The sequence below is a fragment of the Amblyomma mixtum genome, chromosome 1 (assembly GCF_055824585.1).
Source record: "Amblyomma mixtum isolate Tamu chromosome 1, ASM5582458v1, whole genome shotgun sequence".
NCBI classification, from domain to species: domain Eukaryota; kingdom Metazoa; phylum Arthropoda; class Arachnida; order Ixodida; family Ixodidae; genus Amblyomma; species Amblyomma mixtum.
In genome coordinates, this window is record NC_143012.1 from 154492067 (window position 1) to 154511851 (window position 19785).

General features: G+C 53.1%; 8 non-coding genes and 4 pseudogenes across 8 annotated transcripts; all 12 read right to left on the reverse strand.

Annotated features, from left to right (window-relative positions):
* Positions 1 to 1925: 1925 nt before the first annotated feature.
* LOC149369152 (5S ribosomal RNA) lies at positions 1926 to 2044 on the reverse strand (annotated as a pseudogene).
* A 579-nt stretch (positions 2045 to 2623) lies between these two features.
* LOC149369153 (5S ribosomal RNA) lies at positions 2624 to 2742 on the reverse strand. Its single transcript, XR_016287421.1, has one exon. It is a non-coding gene; the product is annotated as a 5S ribosomal RNA (ribosomal RNA).
* Positions 2743 to 3287: 545 nt separating this feature from the next.
* On the reverse strand, positions 3288 to 3406 carry LOC149369154 (5S ribosomal RNA; annotated as a pseudogene).
* A 5436-nt stretch (positions 3407 to 8842) lies between these two features.
* LOC149369155 (5S ribosomal RNA) lies at positions 8843 to 8961 on the reverse strand. Its single transcript, XR_016287422.1, has one exon. It is a non-coding gene; the product is annotated as a 5S ribosomal RNA (ribosomal RNA).
* A 547-nt stretch (positions 8962 to 9508) lies between these two features.
* LOC149369156 (5S ribosomal RNA) lies at positions 9509 to 9627 on the reverse strand. Its single transcript, XR_016287423.1, has one exon. It is a non-coding gene; the product is annotated as a 5S ribosomal RNA (ribosomal RNA).
* Positions 9628 to 10172: 545 nt separating this feature from the next.
* On the reverse strand, positions 10173 to 10291 carry LOC149369157 (5S ribosomal RNA; annotated as a pseudogene).
* Positions 10292 to 15728: 5437 nt separating this feature from the next.
* LOC149369158 (5S ribosomal RNA) lies at positions 15729 to 15847 on the reverse strand. Its single transcript, XR_016287424.1, has one exon. It is a non-coding gene; the product is annotated as a 5S ribosomal RNA (ribosomal RNA).
* Positions 15848 to 16394: 547 nt separating this feature from the next.
* Positions 16395 to 16513, reverse strand: LOC149369159 (5S ribosomal RNA). The gene has a single exon (XR_016287425.1). It is a non-coding gene; the product is annotated as a 5S ribosomal RNA (ribosomal RNA).
* Positions 16514 to 17061: 548 nt separating this feature from the next.
* LOC149369160 (5S ribosomal RNA) lies at positions 17062 to 17180 on the reverse strand. Its single transcript, XR_016287427.1, has one exon. It is a non-coding gene; the product is annotated as a 5S ribosomal RNA (ribosomal RNA).
* Positions 17181 to 17726: 546 nt separating this feature from the next.
* On the reverse strand, positions 17727 to 17845 carry LOC149369161 (5S ribosomal RNA; annotated as a pseudogene).
* Positions 17846 to 18933: 1088 nt separating this feature from the next.
* LOC149369162 (5S ribosomal RNA) lies at positions 18934 to 19052 on the reverse strand. The gene has a single exon (XR_016287428.1). It is a non-coding gene; the product is annotated as a 5S ribosomal RNA (ribosomal RNA).
* A 546-nt stretch (positions 19053 to 19598) lies between these two features.
* Positions 19599 to 19717, reverse strand: LOC149369163 (5S ribosomal RNA). The gene has a single exon (XR_016287429.1). It is a non-coding gene; the product is annotated as a 5S ribosomal RNA (ribosomal RNA).
* Positions 19718 to 19785: the final 68 nt, after the last annotated feature.

A 19785-nucleotide genomic window follows, 5' to 3' on the forward strand; every position in this document is an offset into this window, starting at 1 on the left:
GTTGCGGAAGCCATTTCAACTTAAGAAGAAGGGACCGAAAGCATGGTGCTTACCTCCCGCGCCTAGCATGTCGCTAGACGATGCCGTCGCCGCCGGTGTCATCCGGCGCGAGCACATGGACCTGGTCAGGCGGCGCCTTGCCGCCGCCACGCCTGTCATCCGGAACCTTCGGGCGCGGTCGCAGACTGGGTCGTCGTGCTTGGGGCGTCTTTGTCGGCGGTTCCTCCACGCTGGAATCCGCTGCCTTCTCCCCGTCGGCCTTGGTCTCGGTGTGCGGACGCTTCGCAGGGGTGGTCACGCCGGTGTTCACGCGGGCGTCGGCCTTCTCGTCGCGGTTCTCGCTGGCCGCCTTTGTTTCCACGTCCACGTGCTCTGGCGGGCTCGGGTTTTCTTTGGGCGTCTCCACAGGCGTCGAAGAGAGGTCAGTAGTTAGCGACGCGCTCTCCTGTGCGCCAGCCCCGTCGGCGTTGCTGCTCGAGACAGCTGGTTCAACCCCCGCCGTTTTGCCCGTGTCGTCGATGCCGCTGGCTGCTTCCTCCGCCTCGACGACATCCATGAGCTCTGCGGAGTCGCTCGCCGCTACACGCCCTGTAGCCGACGCGTAGGTGCGCACGCAGTCAGCCTCGGAGTGTCCATAGCGACGGCACTTCGAGCACCTGGGCACCTTACAATCACGGCGCACGTGCCCCGTGCCGCTGCAGCGCAGGCACTGCATCGGCCGCCCTGGCACCACCACGAGAGCCAACTCGCCAGCGACTCGTACCTGGTGGGGCAGGTCATCCACCTTCACGCCTGGCTTCAGTTTGAGGAGCACGGTCCTCGTGGTGGACCCCTTCTCCTTCATGCCGGCGACGCGCCAACGCTCCCGGGTGACTTCGGTCACGTTGCCGAACGCCGCGAATGCCGTACGGATGTCCTCGTCGGCGACGCCGTGAAGCATCCAGTGCAGTCGCAGCTTGACCTGGTGGTCCTCTGGGTCAAAAACGATGCAGCGGCGTCCCTTGACTTCCAGCTCCTTCATGGCGGCCAGTTTCTTTGCGGCGTCAGCGCTGCTGAAGGTCACCGCCCACACGTGGTTTATCTGGTACGCCCCCAACGCCACGACGTCGGGGAGCGCACCAACGTTGGCGAGGGCGTCCCTGAAGTCTTCGACCCTGTAGGGTCGCACACGCACGTCGCCGTGCAGAAAAACCGTGTTTAAAACAACACGTCCGGTGGGCAGGGTAGGCAGAACGATCTCGTAATCCTTATCTGCGTCGCTGGCGAGCCTGTTTCCGCGGCCGGCACCGGCCGCTATCGCCGCTCCGTGGGAGCCCATGATTCTGCGTCCGTCACGCTCGGTGGCTGGAAGTAGCATGAACATGGTATGGCCGATGGCGAGAGACAGTGCTTTCCGAGTCTTTATGTACTGTGTTTGGCCCTCGAGGATGCAAAACTGCGCATGGATACTTCCCTCGCTCGTGGCAACAGCCGCCAAGCGTGCAGTTACCTGCCCTGCGCTTTTCTCAGCCGTTCTGGCGAACCTAAACCACTGCGGCATGCACGGAAAGAGCAGCGGGAGCGAGCCTGTGTTGTTTACACATGGACCGGCAGTGGGTGCGGTGCATGGTGCGGTGGGCGCATATTGTGCGCTTCTGCGCAGTGTTATGCGCACACTGGGCCTCCCAGCTATCTTGGGGCTTTGCTAGAGTTTAATCTGCAGTGTACCCGCCGCGGCAGACGTCAGAATGACAGCCGAGACGCCACGGGTTCGCTTCGAGTTTTGCCACAGTTTCGCGTCCGCACGTACTACACGTTGGACACGTTGCCGATGAGATTGTATTATCGATAACAAAATAACGTCACCTCCTATAGTTGCCTGAGACACTGCGCAACTATGACAGAAAAAAAAAAAACGTGAAGGGCGAATAAAAATGCAAAAGAAATGCCATCAGCACTCGGTGTTCCCAGGTGGTCTCCCTCCCAAGTACTGACCGAGCCCAATGCTGCTTAGCTTCGGTGATCGGACGAGAACCGGCGTATTCAACATGGTATGGCCGATTTTTGTCTTTATTGCAACATGGTATGGCCGATGGCGAGAGACAGTGCTTTCCGAGTCTTTATGTACTGTGTTTGGCCCTCGAGGATGCAAAACTGCGCATGGATACTTCCCTCGCTCGTGGCAACAGCCGCCAAGCGTGCAGTTACCTGCCCTGCGCTTTTCTCAGCCGTTCTGGCGAACCTAAACCACTGCGGCATGCACGGAAAGAGCAGCGGGAGCGAGCCTGTGTTGTTTACACATGGACCGGCAGTGGGTGCGGTGCATGGTGCGGTGGGCGCATATTGTGCGCTTCTGCGCAGTGTTATGCGCACACTGGGCCTCCCAGCTATCTTGGGGCTTTGCTAGAGTTTAATCTGCAGTGTACCCGCCGCGGCAGACGTCAGAATGACAGCCGAGACGCCACGGGTTCGCTTCGAGTTTTGCCACAGTTTCGCGTCCGCACGTACTACACGTTGGACACGTTGCCGATGAGATTGTATTATCGATAACAAAATAACGTCACCTCCTATAGTTGCCTGAGACACTGCGCAACTATGACAGAAAAAAAAAAAACGTGAAGGGCGAATAAAAATGCAAAAGAAATGCCATCAGCACTCGGTGTTCCCAGGTGGTCTCCCTCCCAAGTACTGACCGAGCCCAATGCTGCTTAGCTTCGGTGATCGGACGAGAACCGGCGTATTCAACATGGTATGGCCGATGGCGAGAGACAGTGCTTTCCGAGTCTTTATGTACTGTGTTTGGCCCTCGAGGATGCAAAACTGCGCATGGATACTTCCCTCGCTCGTGGCAACAGCCGCCAAGCGTGCAGTTACCTGCCCTGCGCTTTTCTCAGCCGTTCTGGCGAACCTAAACCACTGCGGCATGCACGGAAAGAGCAGCGGGAGCGAGCCTGTGTTGTTTACACATGGACCGGCAGTGGGTGCGGTGCATGGTGCGGTGGGCGCATATTGTGCGCTTCTGCGCAGTGTTATGCGCACACTGGGCCTCCCAGCTATCTTGGGGCTTTGCTAGAGTTTAATCTGCAGTGTACCCGCCGCGGCAGACGTCAGAATGACAGCCGAGACGCCACGGGTTCGCTTCGAGTTTTGCCACAGTTTCGCGTCCGCACGTACTACACGTTGGACACGTTGCCGATGAGATTGTATTATCGATAACAAAATAACGTCACCTCCTATAGTTGCCTGAGACACTGCGCAACTATGACAGAAAAAAAAAACGTGAAGGGCGAATAAAAATGCAAAAGAAATGCCATCAGCACTCGGTGTTCCCAGGTGGTCTCCCTCCCAAGTACTGACCGAGCCCAATGCTGCTTAGCTTCGGTGATCGGACGAGAACCGGCGTATTCAACATGGTATGGCCGATTTTTTTTTTTTTTTTTTTTTTCTTTATTGCCTGGCTTTGACATACAAACTGGACAACACTAACAATCAACAAAAGACAATAACTATGTACACACTACTTGTGGTCAGCCAGCATAAATCTGGCTTCGTCCAATTAAAATTCACGCAACGTACAGAGCGGCTCTACTCTTGAGAGCCACTCCGGAGGCTCCGCAGCGGCTTTCTGAATGGCGAGAAACATGTCCATGCTTTCGCGGAAATAAATTCTAGCAGGTCTTGCGTCTCTGTCACAATGGTAGCCTGCCATTCTGGAGCGCCATATACAGTGGAGGCCTGTCAGCATTATTAAATCGAAAGGCACCCCATCCTCATTTTCAACACATAAGAACCGGATGCCATACGGGTCTAGTGGAAATTCTTTCTTTAATGTTCGCTGCAATACATCCCAAAAATAAACCCCTTCCCAACAGTGTAAAAATACATGGTCTATTGTTTCCGGCTTTCTGCAAATTAAACAGTTAGATCCCCAAGGTAAAAATAATTCCTTTCCTTCTAAAAATTTTTTAACCGGTAAGGTTCCGGTGTGCAGCTTAAAAAAGAAGGTTTTCGTTCCTGATGGCACCTGCATATTTTTAACTCTCTTTAAAACATCTTTGCCTTGGCCTCCACTGTACAAGGCCCTGTACAAGGGCACCGGGAAAACTACATCGCACAAAGCACGGTAGAGTTTCTTTCTTTTCACAGTCGACAGAAAGTCATTTGAAAACCGCGCGGAAAGAAACCTTACACTGGCAACGATTTCCCGGTAAAAACCGGTGACCCTACTGTAAACCTCAGCAGTTCCGACTATGTACTCTGGAAGGAGATGCCGCAGCCTAACTTGGCATACGGTACGCAAAAACGGGTCTCTTGTGTCCCGAAGAAACAAAAAACGATTGACCAGCTGTCTCAAAAACAAATGGCCCAGTCCCAGCCCGCCTTCTTGAACCCGTCGGAACAGGTTGGTCCGGCTGCAGCGCTCCCATTCAGACGACCAGACAAAGACGGCGAAAATTCGGTGCAGCTTTTGAATGCTTAGCCGTGAACAGTGCAACACCTGCATTACGTACCAGAGCCTGCTGATAAAGAACAAGTTGCAAACAGTGGCTCTGGCGAAAATGGACAAGGTCGTTCCTTTCCACTTATCCGCTCTCTCCCGTATCTCTTTAATCTGTCCTGTCCAATACTGTTCACTGTCACGGTAAGCAGCAAGTGGAACGCCCAAGTATTTATCTGGCGTTGTCGTCCAAGGCACGCTGGCAAACCGCTCAGGCGTAGATGCCCACCCGCCATGCCACAGCCCGAGGCACTTCGACCAGTTAACCCCGCTTCCTGTAGCTTGGCTGAAATCTCGTACACACTGAACAGCCTCGCTTATGCTTCCCTCGTCAACGGAAAACACAGCAATGTCATCTGCATACGCCAAGAGCTTTACTTCGGCTGCTTGTAAAGTGAATCCGTTAATACTATTGTTTTTCAGAATCTTTAAACAAAGGGTCTCCACATAAATACAAAATAAAAGGGGGCTGAGGGGACAGCCCTGGCGCACCGAACGCTGCACGCTAATGGGGGCCCCCAGACTCTTGTTAACTATCAATCTCGTCGTGCAGTTCCGGTATGCCAGGGCCACACCCTCGCGGATAACAGAACCAACATTAACATGGCCTAATACTGAAAACAAAAGTTCATGGGCAACGCAGTCAAAAGCCTTTTCCAAATCGATCTGAAGAATAGCCACCTGACCATCAGTGTCATCACAGGTTTCTAAGACACTGCGCGCAACGTGTATATTTGTAAAAATAGACCGCCCTTTAATCCCGCAGGTCTGATGCGGACCAACTAATAAATGAATCACGGTCTGCAACCTTCGTGCCAAAATCTTCATGTAAATTTTGTACTCGACGTTAGTGAGTGCTATGGGTCGGTATGCTGTTACCAATCGTAATCTGTCTATGTCGTCCGTCTTGGGAATAAGCACAGTATGGGACGACCCATAGGACGGAGGCAGTGCTTTTACTTTATAGGCTTCATTAAAGATTACCTGCAAGACCGGGGAAATTACATTTTTAAATTCTTTGTAGAATGCCGCGCTGAACCCGTCCGGTCCAGGCGACTTACCAGGGTTTAAACTATCTATTGCCTGCTCAACTTCCAATTGAGTTATCGCCTGCTCTAATCTGTCTTTAGTTTCGTCGTCCAGGCGCGGCATCTCGGCCAGAAACGCCTCCTTAAATGTGACAACATCTACCGGATGCAATGCGAAGAGCGCCTGATAATGCTCGAAAAAAGCTGCTTTGATATGATCGATGTCCGTTTTTGAAACACCTCTCCATTCTATTTCGTTTATGTGGTTTCTTTCGGCACGGGCTTTTTCTAAACCAAGCGCTCGTTTCGTTGGCGCTTCCCCTGCAGCCATGTCTTCTGCCCTTGCCCTCACCAGCGCTCCCCGATAACGTTCTTCTTCGATAAGCTGTAACTTTTGTTTGGTTTTTCTTATGTCTTCTATCCATGTACCAGGCGCTCGGCATTCCTGTTTTATCATCTTCTGAAGCAGTGCCTTTAGCTCCATTTCCTCTTTTTTTGCTTCATGACGTATACAGGTGGCTCTTTCTATTGCTTTTAATTTTAAAGTTTCTTTAGTGAGCTCCCACTGCTGCCAAATCCTCATGTTGCTACTTGGTTCTATTTTTGCTATTTCTTCCCTTACAGCTTGGTTATAAAATTCGTCCTGAAGTAGTTTGTCGTTTAACTTCCACATTTCCCACGAAAAAACATTCCCCTTCTTAACAATTCCTATGCAACATTGAACTAAACAGTGGTCAGAAAATGAAACCGGCACTACTCCATAACTATTGCATTTAGGTACAGTATCCGCGGATGCATAAATGCGGTCTAGCCGTGCGTGACTTGAGCCCTCGAATCGTGTGTACTTTACAGCACGCGCTCCTTCAAGACACTCAGCGACATCCTCGAGGTTGCAGTTCACAATCACTCGCAACAACACTTGAGTGCTCTTATCTCGGAAATTTCGGACACTTGTCTTGTCGCGCGCGCTAAGAACACAGTTATAATCGCCCATAACAATCAGCTGTCTGTCCGTGCGAAGCCGTTCTTGGACACTTTCAAAAAACGTGGCTCGGCCATCAACCGAATTAGGAGCGTACAGGCAAACAATGCGCCAGTCAGTGTTGCACAGTGAAAAATCTATGGACACGTATCGACCCGACAAACACGAATAATGACCGTGTACCTCTAGCCCCGGCAACTTCTTGACAAACAGAATACAACCTGCCGATGTGCCCACCGCATGGCTGACAACGGCAAAATATCTAGACGTGAAACGCCGCACCATGCTCCCGGTCTCTTCCTCACCATCGACTTTAGTTTCCTGCACTGCTAATATATCAATGTCTTGCTCCGTTATAAGTCGGTACAGCTGGCTTTGTTTTCTTTTGCCTGCCAGGCCTCTGACATTTAAGGTAGCGACTTTGAACGGAGTTGCGGAAGCCATTTCAACTTAAGAAGAAGGGACCGAAAGCATGGTGCTTACCTCCCGCGCCTAGCATGTCGCTAGACGATGCCGTCGCCGCCGGTGTCATCCGGCGCGAGCACATGGACCTGGTCAGGCGGCGCCTTGCCGCCGCCACGCCTGTCATCCGGAACCTTCGGGCGCGGTCGCAGACTGGGTCGTCGTGCTTGGGGCGTCTTTGTCGGCGGTTCCTCCACGCTGGAATCCGCTGCCTTCTCCCCGTCGGCCTTGGTCTCGGTGTGCGGACGCTTCGCAGGGGTGGTCACGCCGGTGTTCACGCGGGCGTCGGCCTTCTCGTCGCGGTTCTCGCTGGCCGCCTTTGTTTCCACGTCCACGTGCTCTGGCGGGCTCGGGTTTTCTTTGGGCGTCTCCACAGGCGTCGAAGAGAGGTCAGTAGTTAGCGACGCGCTCTCCTGTGCGCCAGCCCCGTCGGCGTTGCTGCTCGAGACAGCTGGTTCAACCCCCGCCGTTTTGCCCGTGTCGTCGATGCCGCTGGCTGCTTCCTCCGCCTCGACGACATCCATGAGCTCTGCGGAGTCGCTCGCCGCTACACGCCCTGTAGCCGACGCGTAGGTGCGCACGCAGTCAGCCTCGGAGTGTCCATAGCGACGGCACTTCGAGCACCTGGGCACCTTACAATCACGGCGCACGTGCCCCGTGCCGCTGCAGCGCAGGCACTGCATCGGCCGCCCTGGCACCACCACGAGAGCCAACTCGCCAGCGACTCGTACCTGGTGGGGCAGGTCATCCACCTTCACGCCTGGCTTCAGTTTGAGGAGCACGGTCCTCGTGGTGGACCCCTTCTCCTTCATGCCGGCGACGCGCCAACGCTCCCGGGTGACTTCGGTCACGTTGCCGAACGCCGCGAATGCCGTACGGATGTCCTCGTCGGCGACGCCGTGAAGCATCCAGTGCAGTCGCAGCTTGACCTGGTGGTCCTCTGGGTCAAAAACGATGCAGCGGCGTCCCTTGACTTCCAGCTCCTTCATGGCGGCCAGTTTCTTTGCGGCGTCAGCGCTGCTGAAGGTCACCGCCCACACGTGGTTTATCTGGTACGCCCCCAACGCCACGACGTCGGGGAGCGCACCAACGTTGGCGAGGGCGTCCCTGAAGTCTTCGACCCTGTAGGGTCGCACACGCACGTCGCCGTGCAGAAAAACCGTGTTTAAAACAACACGTCCGGTGGGCAGGGTAGGCAGAACGATCTCGTATTCCTTATCAGCTTCGCTGGAAAACCTGTTTCCGCGGCCGGCAACGGCCGCTATCGCCGCTCCGTGGGAGCCCATGATTCTGCGTCCGTCACTCACGGTGGCTGGAAGTAGAATGACATGGTATGGCCGATGGCGAGAGACAGTGCTTTCCGAGTCTTTATGTACTGTGTTTGGCCCTCGAGGATGCAAAACTGCGCATGGATACTTCCCTCGCTCGTGGCAACAGCCGCCAAGCGTGCAGTTACCTGCCCTGCGCTTTTCTCAGCCGTTCTGGCGAACCTAAACCACTGCGGCATGCACGGAAAGAGCAGCGGGAGCGAGCCTGTGTTGTTTACACATGGACCGGCAGTGGGTGCGGTGCATGGTGCGGTGGGCGCATATTGTGCGCTTCTGCGCAGTGTTATGCGCACACTGGGCCTCCCAGCTATCTTGGGGCTTTGCTAGAGTTTAATCTGCAGTGTACCCGCCGCGGCAGACGTCAGAATGACAGCCGAGACGCCACGGGTTCGCTTCGAGTTTTGCCACAGTTTCGCGTCCGCACGTACTACACGTTGGACACGTTGCCGATGAGATTGTATTATCGATAACAAAATAACGTCACCTCCTATAGTTGCCTGAGACACTGCGCAACTATGACAGAAAAAAAAAAAAACGTGAAGGGCGAATAAAAATGCAAAAGAAATGCCATCAGCACTCGGTGTTCCCAGGTGGTCTCCCTCCCAAGTACTGACCGAGCCCAATGCTGCTTAGCTTCGGTGATCGGACGAGAACCGGCGTATTCAACATGGTATGGCCGATGGCGAGAGACAGTGCTTTCCGAGTCTTTATGTACTGTGTTTGGCCCTCGAGGATGCAAAACTGCGCATGGATACTTCCCTCGCTCGTGGCAACAGCCGCCAAGCGTGCAGTTACCTGCCCTGCGCTTTTCTCAGCCGTTTTGGCGAACCTAAACCACTGCGGCATGCACGGAAAGAGCAGCGGGAGCGAGCCTGTGTTGTTTACACATGGACCGGCAGTGGGTGCGGTGCATGGTGCGGTGGGCGCATATTGTGCGCTTCTGCGCAGTGTTATGCGCACACTGGGCCTCCCAGCTATCTTGGGGCTTTGCTAGAGTTTAATCTGCAGTGTACCCGCCGCGGCAGACGTCAGAATGACAGCCGAGACGCCACGGGTTCGCTTCGAGTTTTGCCACAGTTTCGCGTCCGCACGTACTACACGTTGGACACGTTGCCGATGAGATTGTATTATCGATAACAAAATAACGTCACCTCCTATAGTTGCCTGAGACACTGCGCAACTATGACAGAAAAAAAAAAAACGTGAAGGGCGAATAAAAATGCAAAAGAAATGCCATCAGCACTCGGTGTTCCCAGGTGGTCTCCCTCCCAAGTACTGACCGAGCCCAATGCTGCTTAGCTTCGGTGATCGGACGAGAACCGGCGTATTCAACATGGTATGGCCGATGGCGAGAGACAGTGCTTTCCGAGTCTTTATGTACTGTGTTTGGCCCTCGAGGATGCAAAACTGCGCATGGATACTTCCCTCGCTCGTGGCAACAGCCGCCAAGCGTGCAGTTACCTGCCCTGCGCTTTTCTCAGCCGTTCTGGCGAACCTAAACCACTGCGGCATGCACGGAAAGAGCAGCGGGAGCGAGCCTGTGTTGTTTACACATGGACCGGCAGTGGGTGCGGTGCATGGTGCGGTGGGCGCATATTGTGCGCTTCTGCGCAGTGTTATGCGCACACTGGGCCTCCCAGCTATCTTGGGGCTTTGCTAGAGTTTAATCTGCAGTGTACCCGCCGCGGCAGACGTCAGAATGACAGCCGAGACGCCACGGGTTCGCTTCGAGTTTTGCCACAGTTTCGCGTCCGCACGTACTACACGTTGGACACGTTGCCGATGAGATTGTATTATCGATAACAAAATAACGTCACCTCCTATAGTTGCCTGAGACACTGCGCAACTATGACAGAAAAAAAAAACGTGAAGGGCGAATAAAAATGCAAAAGAAATGCCATCAGCACTCGGTGTTCCCAGGTGGTCTCCCTCCCAAGTACTGACCGAGCCCAATGCTGCTTAGCTTCGGTGATCGGACGAGAACCGGCGTATTCAACATGGTATGGCCGATTTTTTTTTTTTTTTTTTTTTTTCTTTATTGCCTGGCTTTGACATACAAACTGGACAACACTAACAATCAACAAAAGACAATAACTATGTACACACTACTTGTGGTCAGCCAGCATAAATCTGGCTTCGTCCAATTAAAATTCACGCAACGTACAGAGCGGCTCTACTCTTGAGAGCCACTCCGGAGGCTCCGCAGCGGCTTTCTGAATGGCGAGAAACATGTCCATGCTTTCGCGGAAATAAATTCTAGCAGGTCTTGCGTCTCTGTCACAATGGTAGCCTGCCATTCTGGAGCGCCATATACAGTGGAGGCCTGTCAGCATTATTAAATCGAAAGGCACCCCATCCTCATTTTCAACACATAAGAACCGGATGCCATACGGGTCTAGTGGAAATTCTTTCTTTAATGTTCGCTGCAATACATCCCAAAAATAAACCCCTTCCCAACAGTGTAAAAATACATGGTCTATTGTTTCCGGCTTTCTGCAAATTAAACAGTTAGATCCCCAAGGTAAAAATAATTCCTTTCCTTCTAAAAATTTTTTAACCGGTAAGGTTCCGGTGTGCAGCTTAAAAAAGAAGGTTTTCGTTCCTGATGGCACCTGCATATTTTTAACTCTCTTTAAAACATCTTTGCCTTGGCCTCCACTGTACAAGGCCCTGTACAAGGGCACCGGGAAAACTACATCGCACAAAGCACGGTAGAGTTTCTTTCTTTTCACAGTCGACAGAAAGTCATTTGAAAACCGCGCGGAAAGAAACCTTACACTGGCAACGATTTCCCGGTAAAAACCGGTGACCCTACTGTAAACCTCAGCAGTTCCGACTATGTACTCTGGAAGGAGATGCCGCAGCCTAACTTGGCATACGGTACGCAAAAACGGGTCTCTTGTGTCCCGAAGAAACAAAAAACGATTGACCAGCTGTCTCAAAAACAAATGGCCCAGTCCCAGCCCGCCTTCTTGAACCCGTCGGAACAGGTTGGTCCGGCTGCAGCGCTCCCATTCAGACGACCAGACAAAGACGGCGAAAATTCGGTGCAGCTTTTGAATGCTTAGCCGTGAACAGTGCAACACCTGCATTACGTACCAGAGCCTGCTGATAAAGAACAAGTTGCAAACAGTGGCTCTGGCGAAAATGGACAAGGTCGTTCCTTTCCACTTATCCGCTCTCTCCCGTATCTCTTTAATCTGTCCTGTCCAATACTGTTCACTGTCACGGTAAGCAGCAAGTGGAACGCCCAAGTATTTATCTGGCGTTGTCGTCCAAGGCACGCTGGCAAACCGCTCAGGCGTAGATGCCCACCCGCCATGCCACAGCCCGAGGCACTTCGACCAGTTAACCCCGCTTCCTGTAGCTTGGCTGAAATCTCGTACACACTGAACAGCCTCGCTTATGCTTCCCTCGTCAACGGAAAACACAGCAATGTCATCTGCATACGCCAAGAGCTTTACTTCGGCTGCTTGTAAAGTGAATCCGTTAATACTATTGTTTTTCAGAATCTTTAAACAAAGGGTCTCCACATAAATACAAAATAAAAGGGGGCTGAGGGGACAGCCCTGGCGCACCGAACGCTGCACGCTAATGGGGGCCCCCAGACTCTTGTTAACTATCAATCTCGTCGTGCAGTTCCGGTATGCCAGGGCCACACCCTCGCGGATAACAGAACCAACATTAACATGGCCTAATACTGAAAACAAAAGTTCATGGGCAACGCAGTCAAAAGCCTTTTCCAAATCGATCTGAAGAATAGCCACCTGACCATCAGTGTCATCACAGGTTTCTAAGACACTGCGCGCAACGTGTATATTTGTAAAAATAGACCGCCCTTTAATCCCGCAGGTCTGATGCGGACCAACTAATAAATGAATCACGGTCTGCAACCTTCGTGCCAAAATCTTCATGTAAATTTTGTACTCGACGTTAGTGAGTGCTATGGGTCGGTATGCTGTTACCAATCGTAATCTGTCTATGTCGTCCGTCTTGGGAATAAGCACAGTATGGGACGACCCATAGGACGGAGGCAGTGCTTTTACTTTATAGGCTTCATTAAAGATTACCTGCAAGACCGGGGAAATTACATTTTTAAATTCTTTGTAGAATGCCGCGCTGAACCCGTCCGGTCCAGGCGACTTACCAGGGTTTAAACTATCTATTGCCTGCTCAACTTCCAATTGAGTTATCGCCTGCTCTAATCTGTCTTTAGTTTCGTCGTCCAGGCGCGGCATCTCGGCCAGAAACGCCTCCTTAAATGTGACAACATCTACCGGATGCAATGCGAAGAGCGCCTGATAATGCTCGAAAAAAGCTGCTTTGATATGATCGATGTCCGTTTTTGAAACACCTCTCCATTCTATTTCGTTTATGTGGTTTCTTTCGGCACGGGCTTTTTCTAAACCAAGCGCTCGTTTCGTTGGCGCTTCCCCTGCAGCCATGTCTTCTGCCCTTGCCCTCACCAGCGCTCCCCGATAACGTTCTTCTTCGATAAGCTGTAACTTTTGTTTGGTTTTTCTTATGTCTTCTATCCATGTACCAGGCGCTCGGCATTCCTGTTTTATCATCTTCTGAAGCAGTGCCTTTAGCTCCATTTCCTCTTTTTTTGCTTCATGACGTATACAGGTGGCTCTTTCTATTGCTTTTAATTTTAAAGTTTCTTTAGTGAGCTCCCACTGCTGCCAAATCCTCATGTTGCTACTTGGTTCTATTTTTGCTATTTCTTCCCTTACAGCTTGGTTATAAAATTCGTCCTGAAGTAGTTTGTCGTTTAACTTCCACATTTCCCACGAAAAAACATTCCCCTTCTTAACAATTCCTATGCAACATTGAACTAAACAGTGGTCAGAAAATGAAACCGGCACTACTCCATAACTATTGCATTTAGGTACAGTATCCGCGGATGCATAAATGCGGTCTAGCCGTGCGTGACTTGAGCCCTCGAATCGTGTGTACTTTACAGCACGCGCTCCTTCAAGACACTCAGCGACATCCTCGAGGTTGCAGTTCACAATCACTCGCAACAACACTTGAGTGCTCTTATCTCGGAAATTTCGGACACTTGTCTTGTCGCGCGCGCTAAGAACACAGTTATAATCGCCCATAACAATCAGCTGTCTGTCCGTGCGAAGCCGTTCTTGGACACTTTCAAAAAACGTGGCTCGGCCATCAACCGAATTAGGAGCGTACAGGCAAACAATGCGCCAGTCAGTGTTGCACAGTGAAAAATCTATGGACACGTATCGACCCGACAAACACGAATAATGACCGTGTACCTCTAGCCCCGGCAACTTCTTGACAAACAGAATACAACCTGCCGATGTGCCCACCGCATGGCTGACAACGGCAAAATATCTAGACGTGAAACGCCGCACCATGCTCCCGGTCTCTTCCTCACCATCGACTTTAGTTTCCTGCACTGCTAATATATCAATGTCTTGCTCCGTTATAAGTCGGTACAGCTGGCTTTGTTTTCTTTTGCCTGCCAGGCCTCTGACATTTAAGGTAGCGACTTTGAACGGAGTTGCGGAAGCCATTTCAACTTAAGAAGAAGGGACCGAAAGCATGGTGCTTACCTCCCGCGCCTAGCATGTCGCTAGACGATGCCGTCGCCGCCGGTGTCATCCGGCGCGAGCACATGGACCTGGTCAGGCGGCGCCTTGCCGCCGCCACGCCTGTCATCCGGAACCTTCGGGCGCGGTCGCAGACTGGGTCGTCGTGCTTGGGGCGTCTTTGTCGGCGGTTCCTCCACGCTGGAATCCGCTGCCTTCTCCCCGTCGGCCTTGGTCTCGGTGTGCGGACGCTTCGCAGGGGTGGTCACGCCGGTGTTCACGCGGGCGTCGGCCTTCTCGTCGCGGTTCTCGCTGGCCGCCTTTGTTTCCACGTCCACGTGCTCTGGCGGGCTCGGGTTTTCTTTGGGCGTCTCCACAGGCGTCGAAGAGAGGTCAGTAGTTAGCGACGCGCTCTCCTGTGCGCCAGCCCCGTCGGCGTTGCTGCTCGAGACAGCTGGTTCAACCCCCGCCGTTTTGCCCGTGTCGTCGATGCCGCTGGCTGCTTCCTCCGCCTCGACGACATCCATGAGCTCTGCGGAGTCGCTCGCCGCTACACGCCCTGTAGCCGACGCGTAGGTGCGCACGCAGTCAGCCTCGGAGTGTCCATAGCGACGGCACTTCGAGCACCTGGGCACCTTACAATCACGGCGCACGTGCCCCGTGCCGCTGCAGCGCAGGCACTGCATCGGCCGCCCTGGCACCACCACGAGAGCCAACTCGCCAGCGACTCGTACCTGGTGGGGCAGGTCATCCACCTTCACGCCTGGCTTCAGTTTGAGGAGCACGGTCCTCGTGGTGGACCCCTTCTCCTTCATGCCGGCGACGCGCCAACGCTCCCGGGTGACTTCGGTCACGTTGCCGAACGCCGCGAATGCCGTACGGATGTCCTCGTCGGCGACGCCGTGAAGCATCCAGTGCAGTCGCAGCTTGACCTGGTGGTCCTCTGGGTCAAAAACGATGCAGCGGCGTCCCTTGACTTCCAGCTCCTTCATGGCGGCCAGTTTCTTTGCGGCGTCAGCGCTGCTGAAGGTCACCGCCCACACGTGGTTTATCTGGTACGCCCCCAACGCCACGACGTCGGGGAGCGCACCAACGTTGGCGAGGGCGTCCCTGAAGTCTTCGACCCTGTAGGGTCGCACACGCACGTCGCCGTGCAGAAAAACCGTGTTTAAAACAACACGTCCGGTGGGCAGGGTAGGCAGAACGATCTCGTATTCCTTATCAGCTTCGCTGGAAAACCTGTTTCCGCGGCCGGCAACGGCCGCTATCGCCGCTCCGTGGGAGCCCATGATTCTGCGTCCGTCACTCACGGTGGCTGGAAGTAGAATGACATGGTATGGCCGATGGCGAGAGACAGTGCTTTCCGAGTCTTTATGTACTGTGTTTGGCCCTCGAGGATGCAAAACTGCGCATGGATACTTCCCTCGCTCGTGGCAACAGCCGCCAAGCGTGCAGTTACCTGCCCTGCGCTTTTCTCAGCCGTTCTGGCGAACCTAAACCACTGCGGCATGCACGGAAAGAGCAGCGGGAGCGAGCCTGTGTTGTTTACACATGGACCGGCAGTGGGTGCGGTGCATGGTGCGGTGGGCGCATATTGTGCGCTTCTGCGCAGTGTTATGCGCACACTGGGCCTCCCAGCTATCTTGGGGCTTTGCTAGAGTTTAATCTGCAGTGTACCCGCCGCGGCAGACGTCAGAATGACAGCCGAGACGCCACGGGTTCGCTTCGAGTTTTGCCACAGTTTCGCGTCCGCACGTACTACACGTTGGACACGTTGCCGATGAGATTGTATTATCGATAACAAAATAACGTCACCTCCTATAGTTGCCTGAGACACTGCGCAACTATGACAGAAAAAAAAAAAAACGTGAAGGGCGAATAAAAATGCAAAAGAAATGCCATCAGCACTCGGTGTTCCCAGGTGGTCTCCCTCCCAAGTACTGACCGAGCCCAATGCTGCTTAGCTTCGGTGATCGGACGAGAACCGGCGTATTCAACATGGTATGGCCGATGGCGAGAGACAGTGCTTTCCGAGTCTTTATGTACTGTGTTTGGCCCTCGAGGATGCAAAACTGCGCATGGATACTTCCCTCGCTCGTGGCAACAGCCGCCAAGCGTGCAGTTACCTGCCCTGCGCTTTTCTCAGCCGTTTTGGCGAACCTAAACCACTGCGGCATGCACGGAAAGAGCAGCGGGAGCGAGCCTGTGTTGTTTACACATGGACCGGCAGTGGGTGCGGTGCATGGTGCGGTGGGCGCATATTGTGCGCTTCTGCGCAGTGTTATGCGCACACTGGGCCTCCCAGCTATCTTGGGGCTTTGCTAGAGTTTAATCTGCAGTGTACCCGCCGCGGCAGACGTCAGAATGACAGCCGAGACGCCACGGGTTCGCTTCGAGTTTTGCCACAGTTTCGCGTCCGCACGTACTACACGTTGGACACGTTGCCGATGAGATTGTATTATCGATAACAAAATAACGTCACCTCCTATAGTTGCCTGAGACACTGCGCAACTATGACAGAAAAAAAAAAAACGTGAAGGGCGAATAAAAATGCAAAAGAAATGCCATCAGCACTCGGTGTTCCCAGGTGGTCTCCCTCCCAAGTACTGACCGAGCCCAATGCTGCTTAGCTTCGGTGATCGGACGAGAACCGGCGTATTCAACATGGTATGGCCGATGGCGAGAGACAGTGCTTTCCGAGTCTTTATGTACTGTGTTTGGCCCTCGAGGATGCAAAACTGCGCATGGATACTTCCCTCGCTCGTGGCAACAGCCGCCAAGCGTGCAGTTACCTGCCCTGCGCTTTTCTCAGCCGTTCTGGCGAACCTAAACCACTGCGGCATGCACGGAAAGAGCAGCGGGAGCGAGCCTGTGTTGTTTACACATGGACCGGCAGTGGGTGCGGTGCATGGTGCGGTGGGCGCATATTGTGCGCTTCTGCGCAGTGTTATGCGCACACTGGGCCTCCCAGCTATCTTGGGGCTTTGCTAGAGTTTAATCTGCAGTGTACCCGCCGCGGCAGACGTCAGAATGACAGCCGAGACGCCACGGGTTCGCTTCGAGTTTTGCCACAGTTTCGCGTCCGCACGTACTACACGTTGGACACGTTGCCGATGAGATTGTATTATCGATAACAAAATAACGTCACCTCCTATAGTTGCCTGAGACACTGCGCAACTATGACAGAAAAAAAAAAAAACGTGAAGGGCGAATAAAAATGCAAAAGAAATGCCATCAGCACTCGGTGTTCCCAGGTGGTCTCCCTCCCAAGTACTGACCGAGCCCAATGCTGCTTAGCTTCGGTGATCGGACGAGAACCGGCGTATTCAACATGGTATGGCCGATGGCGAGAGACAGTGCTTTCCGAGTCTTTATGTACTGTGTTTGGCCCTCGAGGATGCAAAACTGCGCATGGATACTTCCCTCGCTCGTGGCAACAGCCGCCAAGCGTGCAGTTACCTGCCCTGCGCTTTTCTCAGCCGTTCTGGCGAACCTAAACCACTGCGGCATGCACGGAAAGAGCAGCGGGAGCGAGCCTGTGTTGTTTACACATGGACCGGCAGTGGGTGCGGTGCATGGTGCGGTGGGCGCATATTGTGCGCTTCTGCGCAGTGTTATGCGCACACTGGGCCTCCCAGCTATCTTGGGGCTTTGCTAGAGTTTAATCTGCAGTGTACCCGCCGCGGCAGACGTCAGAATGACAGCCGAGACGCCACGGGTTCGCTTCGAGTTTTGCCACAGTTTCGCGTCCGCACGTACTACACGTTGGACACGTTGCCGATGAGATTGTATTATCGATAACAAAATAACGTCACCTCCTATAGTTGCCTGAGACACTGCGCAACTATGACAGAAAAAAAAAAACGTGAAGGGCGAATAAAAATGCAAAAGAAATGCCATCAGCACTCGGTGTTCCCAGGTGGTCTCCCTCCCAAGTACTGACCGAGCCCAATGCTGCTTAGCTTCGGTGATCGGACGAGAACCGGCGTATTCAACATGGTATGGCCGATTTTTTTCTTTATTGCCTGGCTTTGACACAGAAAATTTCACAACACAAACAATCAACAAAAGACAATAAACGCTATATACATATGACTCGTGGTCAGCCAGCATGCATCTGGCTTCGTCAAATTAAAACTCACGCAATGTACAGAGCGGCTCTAGTCTAGAGAGCCACTCCGGAGGCTCCGCAGCGGCTTTCTGAATGGCGAGAAACATGTCCATGCTTTCGCGGAAATAAATTCTAGCAGGTCTTGCGTCTCTGTCACAATGGTAGCCCGCCATTCTGGAGCGCCATATACAGTGGAGGCCTGTAAGCATTATTAAGTCAAAAGGCACCCCATCCTCATTTTCAACACATAAGTACCGGATGCCATACGGGTCTAGTGGAAATTCTTTCTTTAAGGTTCGCTGCAAAACATCCCAAAAATAAACCCCTTCCCAACAGTGCAAAAATACATGGTCTATTGTTTCCGGCTTTCTGCAAATTAAACAGTTGGATCCCCAAGGTAAAAATAATTCCTTTCTTTCTAAAAACATGGTATGGCCGATGGCGAGAGACAGTGCTTTCCGAGTCTTTATGTACTGTGTTTGGCCCTCGAGGATGCAAAACTGCGCATGGATACTTCCCTCGCTCGTGGCAACAGCCGCCAAGCGTGCAGTTACCTGCCCTGCGCTTTTCTCAGCCGTTCTGGCGAACCTAAACCACTGCGGCATGCACGGAAAGAGCAGCGGGAGCGAGCCTGTGTTGTTTACACATGGACCGGCAGTGGGTGCGGTGCATGGTGCGGTGGGCGCATATTGTGCGCTTCTGCGCAGTGTTATGCGCACACTGGGCCTCCCAGCTATCTTGGGGCTTTGCTAGAGTTTAATCTGCAGTGTACCCGCCGCGGCAGACGTCAGAATGACAGCCGAGACGCCACGGGTTCGCTTCGAGTTTTGCCACAGTTTCGCGTCCGCACGTACTACACGTTGGACACGTTGCCGATGAGATTGTATTATCGATAACAAAATAACGTCACCTCCTATAGTTGCCTGAGACACTGCGCAACTATGACAGAAAAAAAAAAAACGTGAAGGGCGAATAAAAATGCAAAAGAAATGCCATCAGCACTCGGTGTTCCCAGGTGGTCTCCCTCCCAAGTACTGACCGAGCCCAATGCTGCTTAGCTTCGGTGATCGGACGAGAACCGGCGTATTCAACATGGTATGGCCGATGGCGAGAGACAGTGCTTTCCGAGTCTTTATGTACTGTGTTTGGCCCTCGAGGATGCAAAACTGCGCATGGATACTTCCCTCGCTCGTGGCAACAGCCGCCAAGCGTGCAGTTACCTGCCCTGCGCTTTTCTCAGCCGTTCTGGCGAACCTAAACCACTGCGGCATGCACGGAAAGAGCAGCGGGAGCGAGCCTGTGTTGTTTACACATGGACCGGCAGTGGGTGCGGTGCATGGTGCGGTGGGCGCATATTGTGCGCTTCTGCGCAGTGTTATGCGCACACTGGGCCTCCCAGCTATCTTGGGGCTTTGCTAGAGTTTAATCTGCAGTGTACCCGCCGCGGCAGACGTCAGAATGACAGCCGAGACGCCACGGGTTCGCTTCGAGTTTTGCCACAGTTTCGCGTCCGCACGTACTACACGTTGGACACGTTGCCGATGAGATTGTATTATCGATAACAAAATAACGTCACCTCCTATAGTTGCCTGAGACACTGCGCAACTATGACAGAAAAAAAAAAACGTGAAGGGCGAATAAAAATGCAAAAGAAATGCCATCAGCACTCGGTGTTCCCAGGTGGTCTCCCTCCCAAGTACTGACCGAGCCCAATGCTGCTTAGCTTCGGTGATCGGACGAGAACCGGCGTATTCAACATGGTATGGCCGATGGCGAGAGACAGTGCTTTCCGAGTCTTTATGTACTGTGTTTGGCCCTCGAGGATGCAAAACTGCGCATGGA